The sequence below is a fragment of the Ceratotherium simum genome, chromosome 5 (assembly GCF_057802395.1).
Source record: "Ceratotherium simum simum isolate JZ-2026a chromosome 5, ASM5780239v1, whole genome shotgun sequence".
In the NCBI taxonomy this organism is placed as follows: Eukaryota; Metazoa; Chordata; class Mammalia; order Perissodactyla; family Rhinocerotidae; genus Ceratotherium; species Ceratotherium simum.
In genome coordinates this window covers 20,800,001-20,818,068 of record NC_141904.1, presented here as the reverse complement: position 1 = coordinate 20,818,068, position 18,068 = coordinate 20,800,001, and the positions used below count along the sequence as shown (strand labels likewise).

Below are 18,068 nucleotides of genomic sequence, written 5' to 3'. Positions count from 1 at the left end.
TATTTTGTGAAATGATTACTACAATAAGGGTGGCTAACACATCCATCCCCTCAAATAGTTACCATAAAAATATGGAACGCTTCACAAATTTGCATGTTATCCTCGAGCAGGGGCATGCTAATCTTCTCTGTATTGTTCCACATTTACTATGTGTGCTGCCCTTTTAAGCCCATTTCTGGCTTTCTTCCAGTTCTCTAGGTGCCACATGAACTCTTCACTGGCCTTCACTCTAATTTTCATTCCGTCTCTTCTTCCATTAGATAAAATAATAAGGTAGGCAGGAAGGAAGGCAAGGAGGAAGAGACGAAGGAGAGCAGGAAGAAAAGAAGAAAGGAAAGACAGTGAGAAGGAAGAAAAAGTGGGCAGGGAGGTGAGGAAGGAGGGAGGGAGGCCTCAGTCGCAGCTCTGCCGCAGTACTGTTGGCCTTCGTGAGCTCTATTTCACACACACGCAAATATAGCCATTCACTATTTCCATTTTCAAATCAAGCAACTACTTTCAGACAGTGTTGAAGAGAGTGTTAATTGGTGTGATAATTTGGAGGGCAATTTGGCAATGTCTATTCAAATTTTTTAAATGAACATTCTCTTTGATCCAACAATTTCAGAATTTATCCTGTAGAAATACTTGCATAAATGCACAAAAATGTATGTCAAAGGTACCTATTGCAGGACTGTTTTAATAACAAAAAACTATAAATAGCCTAAGGGTATCAATAAGGATTGTTTTGAAAAATCAACATGTATCTCTGCTGTGGAATACTAGCCTGGCATTAAAAAGAATTGAGGAAGATCTGTGTGTGCTTATGTGATGAGCTCTCTAGATTATATTGTTAACTGAGAAAAGGAAGGTGTAGAAGACGCATGACATGATTCCGTCTGTGTGTTACTTTTTAGTGTGTGTGTACATGTGTGTATTTACAAAACATAGTTAATAACTTATATTTACATCCAATGGAATATTTTACAGCCATTACAAACACTATTTTCGCAGAATTTTGAATAACTTGGGAAATTTTTGTGATGTAATGCTAAGTTAAAAAACAAAAAGGGGGTCGTTAATGTCATGGTTTTTCTCCCCCGTCTTTCTTGAGCATTTTCCAATGTTATTAAATTTTCCAAAAAAAATCATTAATTTCTCTATAATATAATATCCTACTCTTGGGTTTTCAGTTTTTTTAACTCATGTATAATGTTGACATAAACATTTTTTTACCTAATGTTGTTTTCGAATTTCAGACTTTTTCTAAGATAAATGTCTTGTAATTACTTGTTCATTGGATGTGAACTTTTGTTATAATTACTGGTTCAAAGGATGTGACCTTTGATTTTTTTTTTTTTCCTGAGGAAGATTAGCCCTGAGCTAACATCTGTTGCCAATCTTCCTTGTTTTTTTGCTTGAGGAAGATTAGCCCTGAGCTAACATCTGTACCAGTCTTCCTCTACTTTATATGTGGGTTGCCGCCACAGCATGGCTGACAAGTGGTGTATGTCCCCACCTGGGATCCAAACCTGCGAACCAGGGCCACTGAAGCGGAATGTGTGGAACTTAACCACTATGCCACCGGCTTGGGCCTGTGACGCTGGATATTTATTGGCAAACTGGTTTCCATAACCCACAAAGATTTTTAAGGTAATATCTTCCATTTTTGTTAATGTGATTGGTTATTAAAAATCATTTATTCAAAAAATTTTAAATTTTGAGATAAAACAGTTGTTAATGCCTACTGTGCAGCAAGTTCCCTAAAGGCACTAGGCACACCATTACAAATAAGACATGCTTCCTACCTTGCTATGCAAAGTGTGATCCCGGCTGGCACATGTAAACACACAATTACACTGTGAGCGGGCATAGAATTATGCCCAGAGTGCCTTGGAACACCACTTGCCTACAGTATAGTTGTGATAAGTAACCAAGAAAAGGGCTAGATTCTTTTTTTTTGAGGAAGATCAGCCCTGAGCTAACATCCATGCCAATCCTCCTCTTTCTTTTTTGCTGAGGAAGACTGGCTCTGAGCTAACATCTATTGCCAATCCTCCCCCCTTTTTTTCCCCCCTTTTTCTCCCCAAAGCCCCAGTAGATAGTTGTATGTCATAGTTGCACATCCTTCTAGTTGCTGTATGTGGGCCGCAGCCTCAGCACTGCCGGACAAGCAGTGTGTCGGTGCGCGCCCAGGATCTGAACCTGGGACACCAGCAGTGGAGCCACGCACTCAACCGCTACGCCACCCAGCCGGCCCAACGGGCTAGACTCTTATACTTCACTTTGACTTCCTCTCCCACATTCCAGCTAAAGAGTGGTGTTAACTTGTTGATGGGGAAATATCTTCCCTTCTTACTCTATCAGAGTTCAGGTATTAACTGTCCTACTGTAAGGAGGAAGTAGAAAAGAAACTCATGCTTGTTTGTGTGTCGAGGTCTGGTGCCATTTATGTTTCGCAGATTCAGAAGGTGATAAGCTTCCTTCAAGGACACATCCATTCATCCTAAATCTATAACCAAACCTGACCTTCAAACACCTCATTTCTCCATGGCTGCTTAGTATAGAAAGATGGTTATCTAGCCTTCAAAGCGTTTGCCCAACTGCCAAAAAAACTCTCCAAGGAGGAAAAAAAAGCCAGCCTCCACAAAGAGCACTTTTGACTCTCTTAATATTTCTTAGGTCAAGAAATTCTAAATTGAAGCATTCTAATTAGGTTGACTAAATGAAATTGGCAGTATTTGACTTTTTTTAACCTTTAAAAGTGGTAATTTCAGGGGCCGGTCTGGTGGTGCAAGCAGTTAAGTGCACGCGCTCCGTTGAGGCAGCCTGGGGTTCGCCGGTTCGGATCCCTGGCGTGCACTGATGCACCGCAGTGGCAGGCCGTGCTGTGGCGGCGTCCCATATAGAGTGGAGGAAGATGGGCATGGATGTTAGCCCAGGGCCAGTCTTCCTCAGCAAAAAGAGGAGGATTGGCAGATGTTAGCTCAGGGCCGGTCTTCCTCACAAAAAAAAAAAAAAAAAGTGGTAATTTCATATGCTTCAACTAAAACCTGCAATTGAATTTTCCCTGTTTCTTCCCAAGTATATCCCAAAACTACCCATGTATTAGACCTAATTGAAACTTTATTTCACACCAAATGATATCTGTCCTAGATACAAAGAAAACAAGAGAAAAATCATTAACGTGGGTTTATGCTTGGTTGTCACTTCCCAGTCGGATCATCAGTAAGACAGAATTAAAATACAGTATTTCCTGAATTGAAGGGAAAGAGGTTTCCTGCTAATTTAATCAAAGAGTCTTTTAGCTGGTGCAGAATTAAGCGTCAGGAGAAAACATGGGCAAGCAGACCCCACAGACTACCAAACAAACTGTAATTCTTAATCTCCAACCCCAACAAGGCTGGTGTCCTCCTAAGACAAACATAATGCTGAGTGTGTTATGATTGCAGGATTATCATCAATGCAAGCCTGTGTACCAGGGATCCAGGGAGCAGGAGAGAGGAGAGAGGGAGAGAAGGAGGGAGAGAGAGGGAGAGAGGGAGAGCAAGTGAGCACTTCAGCCTGAAATTGTTGGAGGTCCCTTTTCTATTACTCTTATCAGATTTATACTCATATTAAAAAAGTAAATTTAGTAATTCGGTAGAGGGTGCTGGTATGGGAAGCGATGCCTCAGAGCTTGGAAAGCTGGCCTAATTCCCTAAAAGCATCAGAATAATATGTCAAAAGCTAATTCATAGCTTTAAATGCTTTTTAGAGTCTTGCTATTCAAAGTGTAATCCACAGCTCCAGCCAGTGTTTCTCAAACTCCAAAGTGCATACGAGTCACTTGGGGTCTTGTTAAATGCAGATCCTGATTTAGCAGGTCTGAGGTGGGGTCTGAGATTCTGTGTTTCTAACAAGTTCCCATGAGATGTGATGCTGAGGGCTGGGATCATGCTCTGAGTGGCGTGGGTTTAGTGGGGCATCCTTGTGATGGCCTTGGTTTCTCTCTTCTAAATTGACAGTCTGATCCTGCGGGTCACATAGAGTGCTGAAGTCAAAAGCCTTCGGCTCCCCTTTAATGCCCTTGCTCTCTCCTCATTAGAATCTTCCTACCTGTAAAATGTGGTTAACAAACCCATGTTGAGAGTCCACTGGAGGGCAGAATCTTAGACTTCCCAGATAGGAGGAAACTTTGGAGATTTTCTGATCCAACCCTTTCGCCTCCGCCCCCCACCCATCTGTGGCTGAAAGCTTGTGCTTGAGACCCTGCCGACTGAGTTTGTAGTTCTCATCCCATCCCATCTGACCTGAGAAAGCTCTGCAGGATAAGGGCCTTTTACAGATATTTTCAAATAAGTGGAAGTAGCTAAAAAACCCATCGCTTAAAACCAATCCACAAACCTCACCTTAGTGAGGGATCTTCTCCTCTGGCTTCAGGACAGAAGACAATTAAGAAACCCAAGGTTTCCAGGTGAAAGGCTTTAGGGGGTTCCCTTCTGTCCCGTCCTCTCCCCATAGCAGGTGCAAAAGCACAGCTCAGCCTTGATTGGTCCCCACCTGTCAAGAGCAGGTGTCAGCTTCAATTATTTTTTTGAAAATTTATTTCAGTCCTTTAATGCAATTCACCAGAGAATGAGGTATTGATTCCCCAATCTCAGCTGTTTTTCCTGAGCCCTGTACCACAGTGGCCTTCCTGGTCTCTGTCTGCCTCTCTGTCTCCTCCCTCTCTCCCTCCCTCTCGCTCTGGGATGCAGGTCGCATTCCTGGTAAGTGTGCTGTGATAAACCCATCTGTAGTCATCAAAGGAGAGGTATAATAAAGGCAATGTGTGAACATGTTTGAGAGACGGAGTGATGAAACCCATCATTTTTTATTTATGGAGAAACATTTTAATTTGGACATACAACGATATAAATCAAATGTAACTATGCCTCAGGAGTTGGGACTAAAAGGGAGTGTTCTCATTTAATGAGTCTGCTCTCTTTTGTCCTTTATAATTGCTGTAGCACCATTTTTTTTTTTTTTTTTTTGGTGAGGACGATCAGCTCTGAGCTAACATCTATGCCAATCCTCCTCTTTTTTGCTGAGGAAGACTGGCCCTGGGCTAACATCCATGCCCATCTTCCTCCACTTTATATGGGATGCCGCCACAGCATGGCCTGATAAGAGGTGCATCGGTGCGTGCCCAGGATCCTAACCCAGGCCACCAGCAGCAGAGCGTGCGCACTCAACTGCTACGCCATGGGGCCGGCCCTGCTGTAGCACCATTTTTAAAGTCTAACAGGTCCTCTTGTCATTGAGGGCCTCTAGACAGTAAATTTCATACCATGTATGGGTGACCGTATAATTTCTTGTCCAAACCAGGACACTTTTGGCAGTGGAATGGGGCACCATTGGTGATTATGCTCCTGTGTCAAGCGTGCACTGAGACTGTCTCAGGTTAACCAAGACACAGCCGTTCTAATTATGGGCAGTTTGTTATATGGGACCCAGTGACAGTCTGGCATTGAGAGGTGAATCTGTTAAGAAAAATTGCACCAGACAGAATTAAACAGGCAAGGAAGACTTTAGTTAAGCCTATTGCAATAGGGGAGAGAGATTGACCTCAGCTCTAATTACAACAGGGACAGCTGGGGATTTATAACCAATGGACAGGGTGAGGGGGCTAGTGGATAGAAAATTACTAAGAGGGATTTGGTTAGATATCAAGGGTGGGAGGATTCTTGCTGAGCTGGGCACAGAGGCCAAAGACCACAGGCCAAGGATGAAGCCTAATTGAGAAGTGGACTCAGAGGAGCTTGGCTAAAGCTTGGGCAAGGAGAGAGTCCTTGTAGAATCTCACCAAATGAAGGCAGCTTTTTAAATTCACTCTTCTCCAAGGAAACCCATAGTTTCCCAATATAAGAAATCATCCTTGCTCTGAGAAATTCTTCCAAACGTATTTATGTTCTCATTTCTTTTCCTTTGTGATTTCTTTTCATTTACCTTTATGAATCTAATTATTCTTGTTGTGTTTGATTAGGAAATCTGTTTTATCTTCTCATCTTTGCTTCTACTTCAGCAAAGCTGGGGTGAAGTTGACTTTTGAAAAATGAAAAATGTGGTTTGAATTGGTCAAAGGAAGCATAATTGTAATTCAGCTAGGAAAGACTTCATCTAGTGGTTCACGTTTCACAGTGCATTGTTTACTAGGGCTTAGAGAACAGAAGGGATTTATTTATTTTGTATTTATTTCATGCATATGTCCATCACAGTGGAGGCCCAGCATAGGATCCACTCTCTGTAGCCCACTGCTCACACTGGGCGAGCCCCTTCCCCATTCTGGAATCGGTTTCCTTGTCTGTAAAATGAAGGCATTCGATTAGATGAACCTTATAGGGCTTTTTAAAAATTCCATAATTCTGACTTTTAAATCATTCTATCCCTCTCTTGATTGTATTTTCTTATTATAAAATATCCATCTTGAAGCCATTATAAAGGATCAAATATGAATGATATGAAATCAATCTGAAAATAATGACTTAACGTAGGACCTGTGTCTGAAAAGCTCGGTTTTCCATGTATGTTTATGTTTTGTAGTTTATATATAATGAATCCAAGGAAACGTGTGCAAGAATGTTCACAGCAGCTTTATTAGTGAAAGTGAGCATGGGGTGGGGGAGGCGTAGAAACAACCTGAAATGTACTTCAGCAGGAGAGTGAATACTTCAACAGGAGAAATAGTAATGGAATGGCACACAGTGAAAATCAATGAGCCACAGAATCAAAGGGGATAAATATCGACAATTTTGAGCAAAAAAGGCAAGAAAACAACTTAGTATGATACCACTTACTTAAAGTGTAAAAACATAAAACAGTACTACTTATTTCTGAGTGATACATACTTACACATATAGTAAAAGTATTTTTTAAATGCTTAGTGATGATAAAACACCAGATTCAGAGTGGTGACCTCTGGAGATTGGAGGGCGTTATGATTTGGGAGGGGAATTCATGGAGCTTCAGCTGTATTCGCTAATGCTGGATTCCTTAAACTGGGACTTAGATGTATGAGTGTTCATTGCATTATACTTCACACTTTTTTGTATATCTTAAAATATTTATGACATTCTTGTAATAAAGTTGGGAGGAGACTTTGCACAGATTTGTTTGTAAAGATTAGAAAAAGAGTCTTAGCAAGTCACTATAATTTTTTAGTAGCAAAGGCTAATGTGCATTTAAAATCTTCTTGCTACTTGCCCTATAATTCCAATACACCAAACAAAGAAAAAACTTCAGTGTACACATTGCCCAAAGAACTGCTGGTCAGATTCCAGTCTTGAGTTGCAACTGCTTATGTATGTAATCAGTATTGTTATTTACTTATAATTTATGCTCTTTTGAGAAAACTTTATGAAAACATATATGGGTAGTGAAATATAAAATTGAGATTGGATACCAGATTGATACATGAACAGTTTACTCTCCAAATAAGCACCGACTCAGCTCTGAGCTTCCAGGTGGCCTGGATGTGAGGAGAAACCCTAGGAGTTACAGAAACCAGCTTGGTAGGAGAGTATTTTTATTGGCTCTATAATTTGGGGAAGAATTAATCACAAGGATCCTTACGTAAAGGAAACTGAAGCATTTTGAGTGGTGCTTCTGTTGATTGGCTCTGGACAGTGGCTCCTTGTTACTCGTCTATTTCACACAGTACCCAGAGTGATCTGGTTATAACAGGGCTCAGCTCATGTCAACCCTCCAGAGGCTTACCCTTGCACCCAGGATCAAATCAGGACTCTTGACCTTGGCCTCCAAAGTCTCTGCCCCTACGTAACCATCTGCCCTCATCTCCTATTGATACCGAGCAATGGGCTCACTCTACTCGCTGCAATCTGAGCCAATTAATCACAATGAGTTAGGGATCGAGAAAGGAAGTTTTAATTCAATTAGCTGGCGTAATCAGGAAGATGGCAGACTAATATCTCAAAAAAAGCCATCTTCAAAGATTACAGAATCTTGAGGTAGTTATATAGGGAAAATAGGCGGTAAAGAGGGGGTTCAGAAATGTCAGCCTTCAGGCATGACAGACTCCAGGATCTTTCATTCTTCTTTTCTTCTGTCAGTGATGTTGAATATCTCGTAGGTTTGTTTCCTGCATGTGGTCAGCCTGTTCCTTGGGAGAAACTCATAGAACAAAGTTTTAATTTATCAAGCTATAGGGGAGTACATACATAAGTGGAAGCCTTAAATCAGGAGAGCAAGTGTGTTTTTTAGAGTACATGCCGAGCAGCGAGTAGTCACACAGAGGAGGGGCTGGGGCCATTTAGCATAACAAGATGGCCTCACTTATGCTCACTTACACTATCATTCTTCTCTGAAATAGGCCCCAACCACGCCAGTCTTCTTTTCTTCCATACAGTGCTTATAGTGCCTGGGCATTTCCTCTTCCTTCAGTTGCAAATGCTCTTCTCCCAGATCCTGGCATGTATGACTGTCTTTACCATTCAAGTCTCCATTCAAATGTCATCCCTACCCCCACCCCTTAGAGAGGCCTTCCTTAATTATATTAGCAGAAGTATCCTCCCTCCTCCAGTATCCTCCCTCCCTAGGCCCCAGGAAGAAGTGTGCACTGGGCCTGTACTGTAGAGGGCCCCACTTTGGTCATCCTCCAGCTGCATTCCTCCCCATTCTTGGAGAGTCCGTGAGGCCAAGGGCCCTTGCATACCCAGAGCCTGTGTCTCCTCTTCTAGACCATGCCCTGGTTACCTAGGACCTGAAGTTCTCTGCCCAGATGGCTCCAAGCCCATTTCCAGAGTCGGTGGCCTCTGCCTCTGGTCCCTCCTCCCATAGTGGTCTGTGCTGCCATTTTGCACACCCCTAAACATGAGGGGGGCCACGGGGTGGCTATTTGTAAAAGATAGGGGTGGATCTTGGATACAGGGGCTGAGGTATCAAATGTATATGCAAAAGCCCCCTCACAGTGGGAGATGGAGCCAGGAGGGGAAGAGAAGGGGGCAAGACAACAGCTAGGGTTAAGGGTCCAGGGGCTGGCTCACCCATCTCTGCCATATTCCAACACAGAACTCTGAGGAGTCCAAGAATCCTGAATGCAAGCCTGGCCTTCCAGGTCTTTATAAAGTTAATTTGTCAAATTAAGAAGGTAGATCATATATTATTTAATAGTTTGTTATTGTGAGTCATAACTTTTAATCATTTAGACAAGCATGGGTCTCCATCTGTGCTCTTGCCACATCCCCACACATGTTAGAGGCAGGTCTAGCTTCCTCTGCATTAGGGTCAGTCAAGAAGATGGGCAGCTGCTTCAAATGATAGGGCCTGGTGGTCAAAAAAGGGGGGCCTGTACCAAAGCCCCTGGAAACATCTTTTCTGCCTCCACTCTTGTTAGGGGGTCCAAACTCTCTTCTAGGCAGCCCTGCTCTCTTTCTTCCATTTCCCTGTTTTAGTTTCTTTGTAGTATTGACGAAAATCTGAAATTACCTTATTTGTTTGTGTACTTGTTTAATATCTGTCAGCTTCCCACTAAAATATGAGTTCTGTGAGGTCAGGGGCTTATGGCTGGGTACCCAGCACTTGGCAGGTACTAAGGGCTCATTAACAATGTGATGACTGGACGACTTAGGTGCCATTTTGTGCCAGGACGGTGCTGGATGCAAAGATGACTAAGAAAGGTCCTGTGTCCCTAAGGGCTCCACATTGAGTGCGGGAGCAGACCTGAAAACAAACAGAAGTCCTTTGCTTTCAGTTTTACATTCCTCAAGTGGTTAATTAATCTGGAAACAAAAATATATATGTAGCCGTTATTGGGGAACTCTACTGGGCAGAGAAATGGTTTGCAAGGCAAATCAGCTCCAAGGTAAGGGAGAGACCCTTTTCTGTGAGTTTTTCTAAAGGAATAGGGATGAGGGAGCTTGCGACTTGATGACCCATCAGAACTGGTGGCAACTCAGTCTTTCTCCCTCTCTCTGAAGAGAAATTGCTTGTTGTTTTTCTAGGAGAGGGGAATGTGTTAAACATTTTCTGCTGTGAAGCTAAAATATTGTTTAGAACAGGAGGCTGAAATTCCCTCAGCTGCTGCTCTCTGCCGTATTTAACTCCCGCGGCAGACGGGGACATCTGTTGCACAGCTGTCGTGGCTGCTCACTCCCTCCAAGGCCTCATGCACATGGGGCAGCTGGGGCTTCCGGCAGCTTTGGGTAGATCTCAGTTGCTCTCCAGATGGCCCCGTGCACGCAAGTATGAAAGAAGACCGCAAGGACACAGTCCCTTCCACCAGAGAATTTTTTTAAAGTAAGGCTTGTTTCTTCCCATTCAGAGAAATACAGGAGGTCATTTTCATCCAGAGATGACCATACAGTCCCCATAAAGCCAATCTGTTTGAAATAAGGATGAAAATATTGTAAGAAATAATGGAAACTACACTTGATTGGAGCTTTATCTTGAAAGACGACAACTAAAACTCACAAAAATGATCTTATACTTAGCAAAATTGTTATAATTTCGCTGTGCTAATTCTTAGAACAAACACTGGGGATGCATATATTTTTAAATAAAATTGTACGACATCGCCATGTTTCTTTCCTGTTTGACTTTCAAGGCATCTGTTCATTCACCCTGCACGTATTTACTGTGTACTTACTATGTGCCAGGCACTGTTCTAGGCAATGGGATGAGTGAACAAGAAAGATGAAAGTAATCCATGCCCTACGGACCTTATAATCCAGTAGGATGATTGACAGATCATAAAATGTTAGGGAAAAACGGAGTATGCTAGAAAGTAGCGGGGCTAAGAAGAAAATACAGAGCAGGGGAGGCGGACAGGCAGTGCAGAATGGGAGTAAAGGTAGAGTTTTGAAGAGGGTGGTCAGGTCTCTGAGAAGACCACCTGAGGACAGAGACTTGAAGGGGAGGAGGGAGAGAGACATGGATATCTGGAGAAAGAGCATTCTAGTCAGAACGAGCAGCAGGTGCAAACCCTGAGGTGGGATTGCCTACCAGTGAGGCTGGAATGGAGTGAGTGAGGGGAGGGGGGTAGGAGACGCATTTGGAGAGGTGTGGTGGGAAGATCGTTCAGGATATTGTAGACCACTGGAAAGACCTTGACTTCTCTCTGAGTGAGATGGGGAGCCCCGTAGAGGGTTTGAGCAGAGGAGTGAAGGGATCTGACTCACTCTGGTACTGAGTTAACAGAAGACCATAGGGAGTGAGGGTCGAAGCTGGAGCCCAGGTGAGGCCACTGCAGCCATCAGGGGAGAGAAGATGGGAGCCTGGACCAGAGGCATAGTGGTGGACATGGTGAGAATTGTTGGGATCCCAGATACATTTTGAAAATGGAGCTGATAGGATTTACTAACTGGTTTGATTATGAGAGACACTGGACTTACTGTGGTATGAGAGAAAGAGAGGAGTCAAGGATGACTCAAAGGGTTTTGGCCTGAGCGAATGGAAGGCAGCAACTGACCTGAACAGAAATGAGGAAGGCTACAGCTTTAGGATATTTCGAAGGGCAGATCAGACGTTCACTTAGGCACGATGACTATAAGATGCCTCCCAGACATTCAAGTGGAGATATCAAGTGGGTGGAATGTTCAGGGCACTCTTTCCTGAGCCTCTGAATGCTTACTTCACAAGCTGCTTCCTTTCCCCAAGAGAACCCCTTATTTCTTACAGTACACTAGGAAGAAAGCTGTAGGGAAGAATCATGAACTAGGCACCTGTAAGCAACAGGGTAGTACTATTACTACCAGGCCAATTTTTGGACCCAAGAGAAGGGAGAATTTTCTTGAAGTGGTGTAGGTGGAGCTCTCTAATAATGCCCTGAGCTAACAGAAGGCCCTTCTCCTGTCTTTCAGACTAATATATAAAAGGAGGGAGAGCCCAAGGGTGAGAGTTGGTAACTCCTATAGGCAAAGGCAATGCAAATTGAGGGATGTTCTACAGAATAACTTGCTTCAAACCTTTGAAAGTGTCAAGGTCATTGAAGGAGAGTAAAGAGACATGACAAATAAATGCAACACATGATCATTTGGACCTGGATCCTTTTATTATAAGGGGTGTTATTGGACAATTGGGGAAACTTGAGTGGATTAGAAAATTAGGCGACAGTATTGTATCAATGTTAATTTCCTGATTTTGATGGCTGTTCTGTGGTTATGTAAGAGAGTATAGAAAATACACTCAAAGTATGGGAGAGGCATCAGTTCAGCAAATTATTCTCAAAAGGCTCAGGGAAAAAAGAGTTTTTTGTGCTATACCTGTAACTTTTCTGTAAGTGTGAGATTGTTTCAAAATCAAAATTATATTTAAAATGTGAGGACATTTTTATTTGACATCCTTATAGAACTACCCAGACATAGCCCTCCTCTTTTTTTTTTTAATTTAATTATTTTGCTGAGGTCATATTGCATAGCCCTCCTCTTTAGAGCCCCTAAGAGAGATAGGTAATTAGAGGGCACACAGAGCAATCAGTAGTTGATGGGCAAATAAATAGATGTGATAAAATATATTGTTTGCAAATAAATAGTAAACAGGAGAAGAGGTCGGTAAAGGAATTTGGAGGATGAGAGGTTGAGTTTGGAAGAGATAGGCAGGGGAGAGAGGAAGTGCTCACTTTCAGTTTAATGGAGTTTTTCAGCTGGGGAGTCAGCCTCACGCATATATTCAGGATTTGCTCCAGGCGGCTGGAGCTTCTTCGGAAACCTAGGGAGGCTTCCTCCAACTCCCCTGTGTCCGGGGGCCGTTGGTCTGGACAGGATGGCGATCTAGCCCAAAGGGCACCGGCCTGTAAATGCAGCATCTGGACTAAGATGCTATTTAGGATCCCTTAGAAACTTAAAAGACTTTTGAACAAGATAAAATTAATAAAGGACATAGAGCATAGGAAGAAATAGATGGAAAAGAATAAAAATGCAAGTTCTTTTCATTTGAAAAGGTAAGTTCTTTTTATTTGTGATACCCGCCTAACTAAAGGGGTGGTTCCTGCCCCCTCTCCCTTCCCTCCCTTTGAAAAAACAAACTTGGAACCTTTCATTAATTTGAACAGCACAGGGAGCACTCCCCTCTCTTCCCAGATCTTGGATAACAGCAAGAGAGTCCCCTTAAATAGAGTTTTCTATTTTGTGATTCCTAACATACGCAAATGCATCATTGCAGAAATATTACAGCGTGTTCTCCGAGTGTCAGAATAAATTTACACTGCAATATTACAATGACAGAAGACCTATCACTTTTCTTTGGGCTTAAAATGAGTTTGTTTATAGCATGCCTGATTTCTTCATCCATCATAATTTATTTAGAATAAGTAAATTTACAAACACGGTAATGTTTAATCCATAATTTTTACAGATTTCTATCAATTGTATTGTGGTCAGATAATTAGATTTTGTATAAATTAATTATTTGAAATGTGTTGAGATTTGAATTGTTGTGTAGTATGTGGTCAGTTTTTGTAAATGTTACCTGAGAGTCTGGGAAGAATGTGGGTCCTATAATCGTCAGGAGGAAGAGGGTCCTATATATGTCTATTTATGTATCTATGTCTGTATATGTCCCATATATGTCTTATTAAGTGCATCCAGATTTTCTGTGTCACTACTAATTTTTCAAATGCTTCACCTATCAATAGCTGAGAAAGACGTATTGAAATCCTACACGATGGAGACATTTTCCCCCAAAAGTATTTTGATTCTACTTTATTAGATTCATACTAGTTAAAAATTTTTATTTCTTCCTGGTGAACTGAACTGTTTTCATCATCTAGTGGCATTCTTTATCCTAATAATGCTTTTTTTTCTTAAAATCTATTTTGTATCATATTAATACAACTACCCCCCAGATTCTTTTTGGTTATTATTTACCCGGCATTCTTTTTTTTTTTTTAATTTGTTTATTTCCAACCTTTCAATGCTCTGTGTTTTAGGCCTGCCTCTTATAAACAATACCTAGCTGGAGTTTGTTTTTAAGTCAGTGAGTGTATCCATCTGCATTTACTGTGATATGAACAATGGCGGATGTTTAGGTCACAAATAAAATAACGCGTACAGGAATGGTTAGCTTTAACAGGGTACCCAACCAACAGTTGCACTCAAGGTTCTGCTGCCCGGGGTGGACAGAGCAGAAGGCAAGCACCATCGAGAGTCACATGTCCCGTCTTGGGGGGACCCATGTTGCCAAAGCATCAACAGTGCAATTGTCTGCCTCTGTAGAGAGAGCTACTCTGTCTTTGCCCTCCAGATTCGGAGACAGCCATTTGAAATACTAGATGTGGAGAGAAGGGGTATAAAATCCATCCTTAATAAAGGTTCCTGTTGCTCGTTAGCACCACGTTTTGGTTAAGACAGCAGTATTAAAGGAAATACGCATGGCACCATCCTGGTCCTGCAGTGGCTGATACATATTTGAGGTGCAGGGATTTCTTGTATTCTATAAATCACTTTCAAGGTTTCCTTAAACTGTGCCTGAAGAATAATCTATGTGTTCTCTTAATGCTTTCTCCTAAACTAGGTTTTCATGATTATTTCTACAAAATTACTTGTTTTTATTCCCACTGTGCCACTGGCCTTCTTGTGTCATTTTCTTTTTCAAATTCAGCCAGAGAAGATAAAAATACTTAAAATAGTCTCTTAACTGGCGGTAGAACTACAAAATTGCTTGAAGTTTCCAGTTAAACTGAAATGGGATTACTGTACAATTCACCATTGGGAAAGCAACAATAATGTGTACGATAGTAAAACACCTACCAGTGCCTGGTAGGTGACAGGTACTCTGCTAAGATGTGTGTGTGTGCGTGTGTGTGTGTGTGTAATCTCCAGTTAAATATGAAAAATACAAGGCTCAGAGAGGTTAAGTAACTGGCTTAAGCTCACCCAGCCAGTGAAGGGTAGAGCCAAGATTCCATTCCAGTCTCTCTGAATCCAAAGTCCATATCATAGTGATGAAAGGAATGATTCCTGGAGGGAGACTGCTGGAATTCAATTCCCAGCTCCACCTAAAAACTATGTGGTGGTGGGCAAGTGATTTAATGTCCTTTATATCTCAGTTTCCTCACCCATAAAATGGGAATAATAATAATATCTATCTACAGGGTTGTTATGAGGATTTAATGGGATATTATGAGGGAGTACTCAGAATAGAACCTGGCACATAGAGAAAGCTCAAAAACTGTTAGTTATTATAGCTTCAGGGAACATTTTTAGGCTTCTTTATTATCAATGGGTGATATTACTAATCAAATTCTACGGTTTCTTCTACGTTATGTTCGTGTGGTTCTCACCCCCTTCTTCATGTGTCCTGCTCACCCGCCCAGCTGACTCGCTGATTCCCCAGTGCTCCCACTGTTGGCTCCCACCTGGCTTCCCTCCAGCTGCTGTGGCCCGAGTTAGATGGTGCTTTCCCCTCCTCCCTATGGCGTTCCCTGATTTTCCCAACTGTGAACTTTCATTGCACTTCATGTTTTTCTCATGACACTTAATGGCTGTATGGGTCATTCTTTCATTCTACAAATATTTCCTGAGTGCTACTGCATGCCTGGTCCTGTTCTAGGCACAGGGTCCTTCCCTCATGGAACTTGTATGCAATTAGGGGGGTGGGGAGAGACCAACAATAAAGAAATATACACAAGAGATAGAAGAAAAATATCAGAGAGTGATAAGTGCTGTGCTAATAGTTAAGGTAGTGTGAGCCTATGGAACAGCCGGTTGGCTACTTTAGACTGGGTAGTCAGGAATGGTTTCTCTGAGAAAGTGATACTTAGGCTCAGATCTGAATGGCAAGAAGGAGTTGGCCATGTAAAGATCAATGGGAAAAGCATTCCAGGGAAGAGGGTACAGCTAGTGCAAAGGCCCAAAGGTGGGAATAAGCTTGTGTTGTATTTAAGGAACAGAAAGGAGGTAGGTGTGATTGCAGCATAGTGGCTAAGACAGAGTGTGGACAAGAAGGAGAAGTTTGGTGAAGGAAGGAAGGAGACAGATAATGCCCAAGCTGATAAGTGAGAGTAGAGAAAGGATCATACCCTAGTGTCATAGCAGTCTGTTGGAGTGTTAGCGTTGGAGTGTTAAGGAAGAGATGGGATCTGATTTACATTTTTAAAAGTTCACGCTGGCCATAGCATGTGGAAAATGGATTGTTGAATAATAAATGGAACCAGGAGGCTATTACAGAGGTCCAGGGGAGAGATGATAAGAGCTTAAACCATGGTAGTGGTAGTGGAGATAGAGAGAAACAAATGGTTTGGAGGTAGCATCTACAACATGCTTCTCCAAGTGTAGTCTGTGGGCCGGCCCCGTGGCTTAGCAGTTAAGTGCATGCACTCTGTTATTGGCGGCCCGGGTTTGGATCCCGGGCGCGCACCGACGCACCGCTTGTCTGGCCATGCTGAGGCCGCGTCCCACATACAGCAACTAGAAGGATGTGCAACTATGACATACAACTATCTACTAGGGCTTTGGGGGAAAAAGAAAGGAGGAGGGTTGGCAATAGATGTTAGCTCAGAGCGGTGTTCCTCAGCAAAGAGGAGGATTAGCATGGATGTTAGCTCAGGGCTGATCTTCCTCAAAACAAAAAAAAATGTAGTCTGAGGATGGTGCTGATCCACACATCACTTGTTACCAATCCACATGAAATAAGAGCAGAAATTGAGAGTAAGTTTTTAGAGACTGTTATAGCAAACTAACATTGCCACGACCTCTAAACATTTGATGAGTGGACTTGTCTCATTGAGTGGGATAGAGACCGGTGTGAGTCTTGTCAAATTCCCTTGGGATGCTACATGCAGCAGGAGCTGTGTAAGACATGAGCTGCATATTAGTTATGGGCAATAGACCCACATATGAGTCCATGATGGATTGGAAATTTAAAAAGAAAAAACTGGTTTTCATCATAGATAGTTTGAGAAGCACTACAAGACTTGCTGATGCTGATGGAATTAATGTAAGAGAGAAAGCAAGGAATCAAGAATCACTTGGCTTGCATAATCAGGTGGAGACTGGTGCCATTTAAACTAGGAAACACTGTGAAATCAGCATATATTTTTAGGGGAAAGGAGGTAGTAAGTGCAAGAGGGCGTGTTCTCTCCCGATAGGAATGCTCCAGAAGAGGTAGATAGTGATGACAGGGGGAAGAAGATAACCGCAGGAGGGAAAGTCACTGCGATGGTGACAGAGGCCAGGACCCAAGCACTCAGGGAGAGTGTGGTCTTTTATAGGAGCAGGATGATCCCTTCACTAGTCACAGAGGGAAGGCCGAGTGAGTAGCCGCCAACGCAGGTAGGTGGGTAGTTTTGGTGCTGGGAAGATGAGAGAATTTTCAGGTGTTTGTTTCTATTTTCTCAATGAGATATTAGGTAAAATCATCAGCTGAGAATGAGGATGGGGGCTTAGCAAGTTTTAGAATAAAGAAGAAGTTGTAAAATTGTTATTTTGAGCAGTGGGAAATAAGCATACCAGGATCCCTGGGCAGTGCTGAGGGCCGTTTTGAATTGTGATCATCAGTTATTTAAATGAGACCTGTTGGCGTGGTTGGATGTTTTTCTCCAGGAATGTTCTGTTGTTAGAAACAGGTGTAAAGTAGGTGGATATTTGGGTTTAACCATTATGACTTTGCCAGAGGAGTTTAACCCAGGGAGAGAGGGGTAAAAGAGTCAAAGGTGTTTGCAAGGCTGTGGTTATGATAACAGACCATGAAATCTAATTGGGGACAGGGGAGGTGGGGGCGTGAGGACACAAGGAGGGTGATTATCATCATGGTAGGAGGACCGAAGGGTTGCAGGGGACCCTGAGGTGGCAGAATAGCTGGAGCAAGTATGGTGGAGGAGTATAAAGGGATGGCGATGGAGAGGAAGGCTTGAAATCAACTCCAGAGGTCGTGTAGTCATTGGTGCTGATGAGGTCAAGGGTATGATCATGAAAATGGGCAACTGAGGAGGGTAAAGAAAATGATCAGTGGATATGGGACAGCCCAAAATCAGCGACCAAGAATACTGAAGTCAGGAGAACGGTGACAGGAGTAGGATGTGGCAGAAAGAGAGCGGGCAGGATGCTGAAGTCATCGGTGAGTGGGGGGAGTGGCCAGGTTTGGTAAATGTCAGTGAAAGGAAAGCTTGGATTTCT

At 42.6% G+C, this 18,068-nt stretch overlaps 1 protein-coding gene and 1 non-coding gene across 2 annotated transcripts in view; one reads left to right on the top strand and one right to left on the bottom strand.

Moving 5' to 3' along the window:
* NEK11 (NIMA related kinase 11) overlaps positions 1–18,068 on the top strand; it is a 233,818-nt gene that overhangs the window by 212,814 nt on the left and 2,936 nt on the right. The window lies entirely within an intron of this gene.
* On the bottom strand, positions 66–171 carry LOC147916983 (U6 spliceosomal RNA). The gene has a single exon (XR_015552396.1). It is a non-coding gene; the product is annotated as a U6 spliceosomal RNA (small nuclear RNA).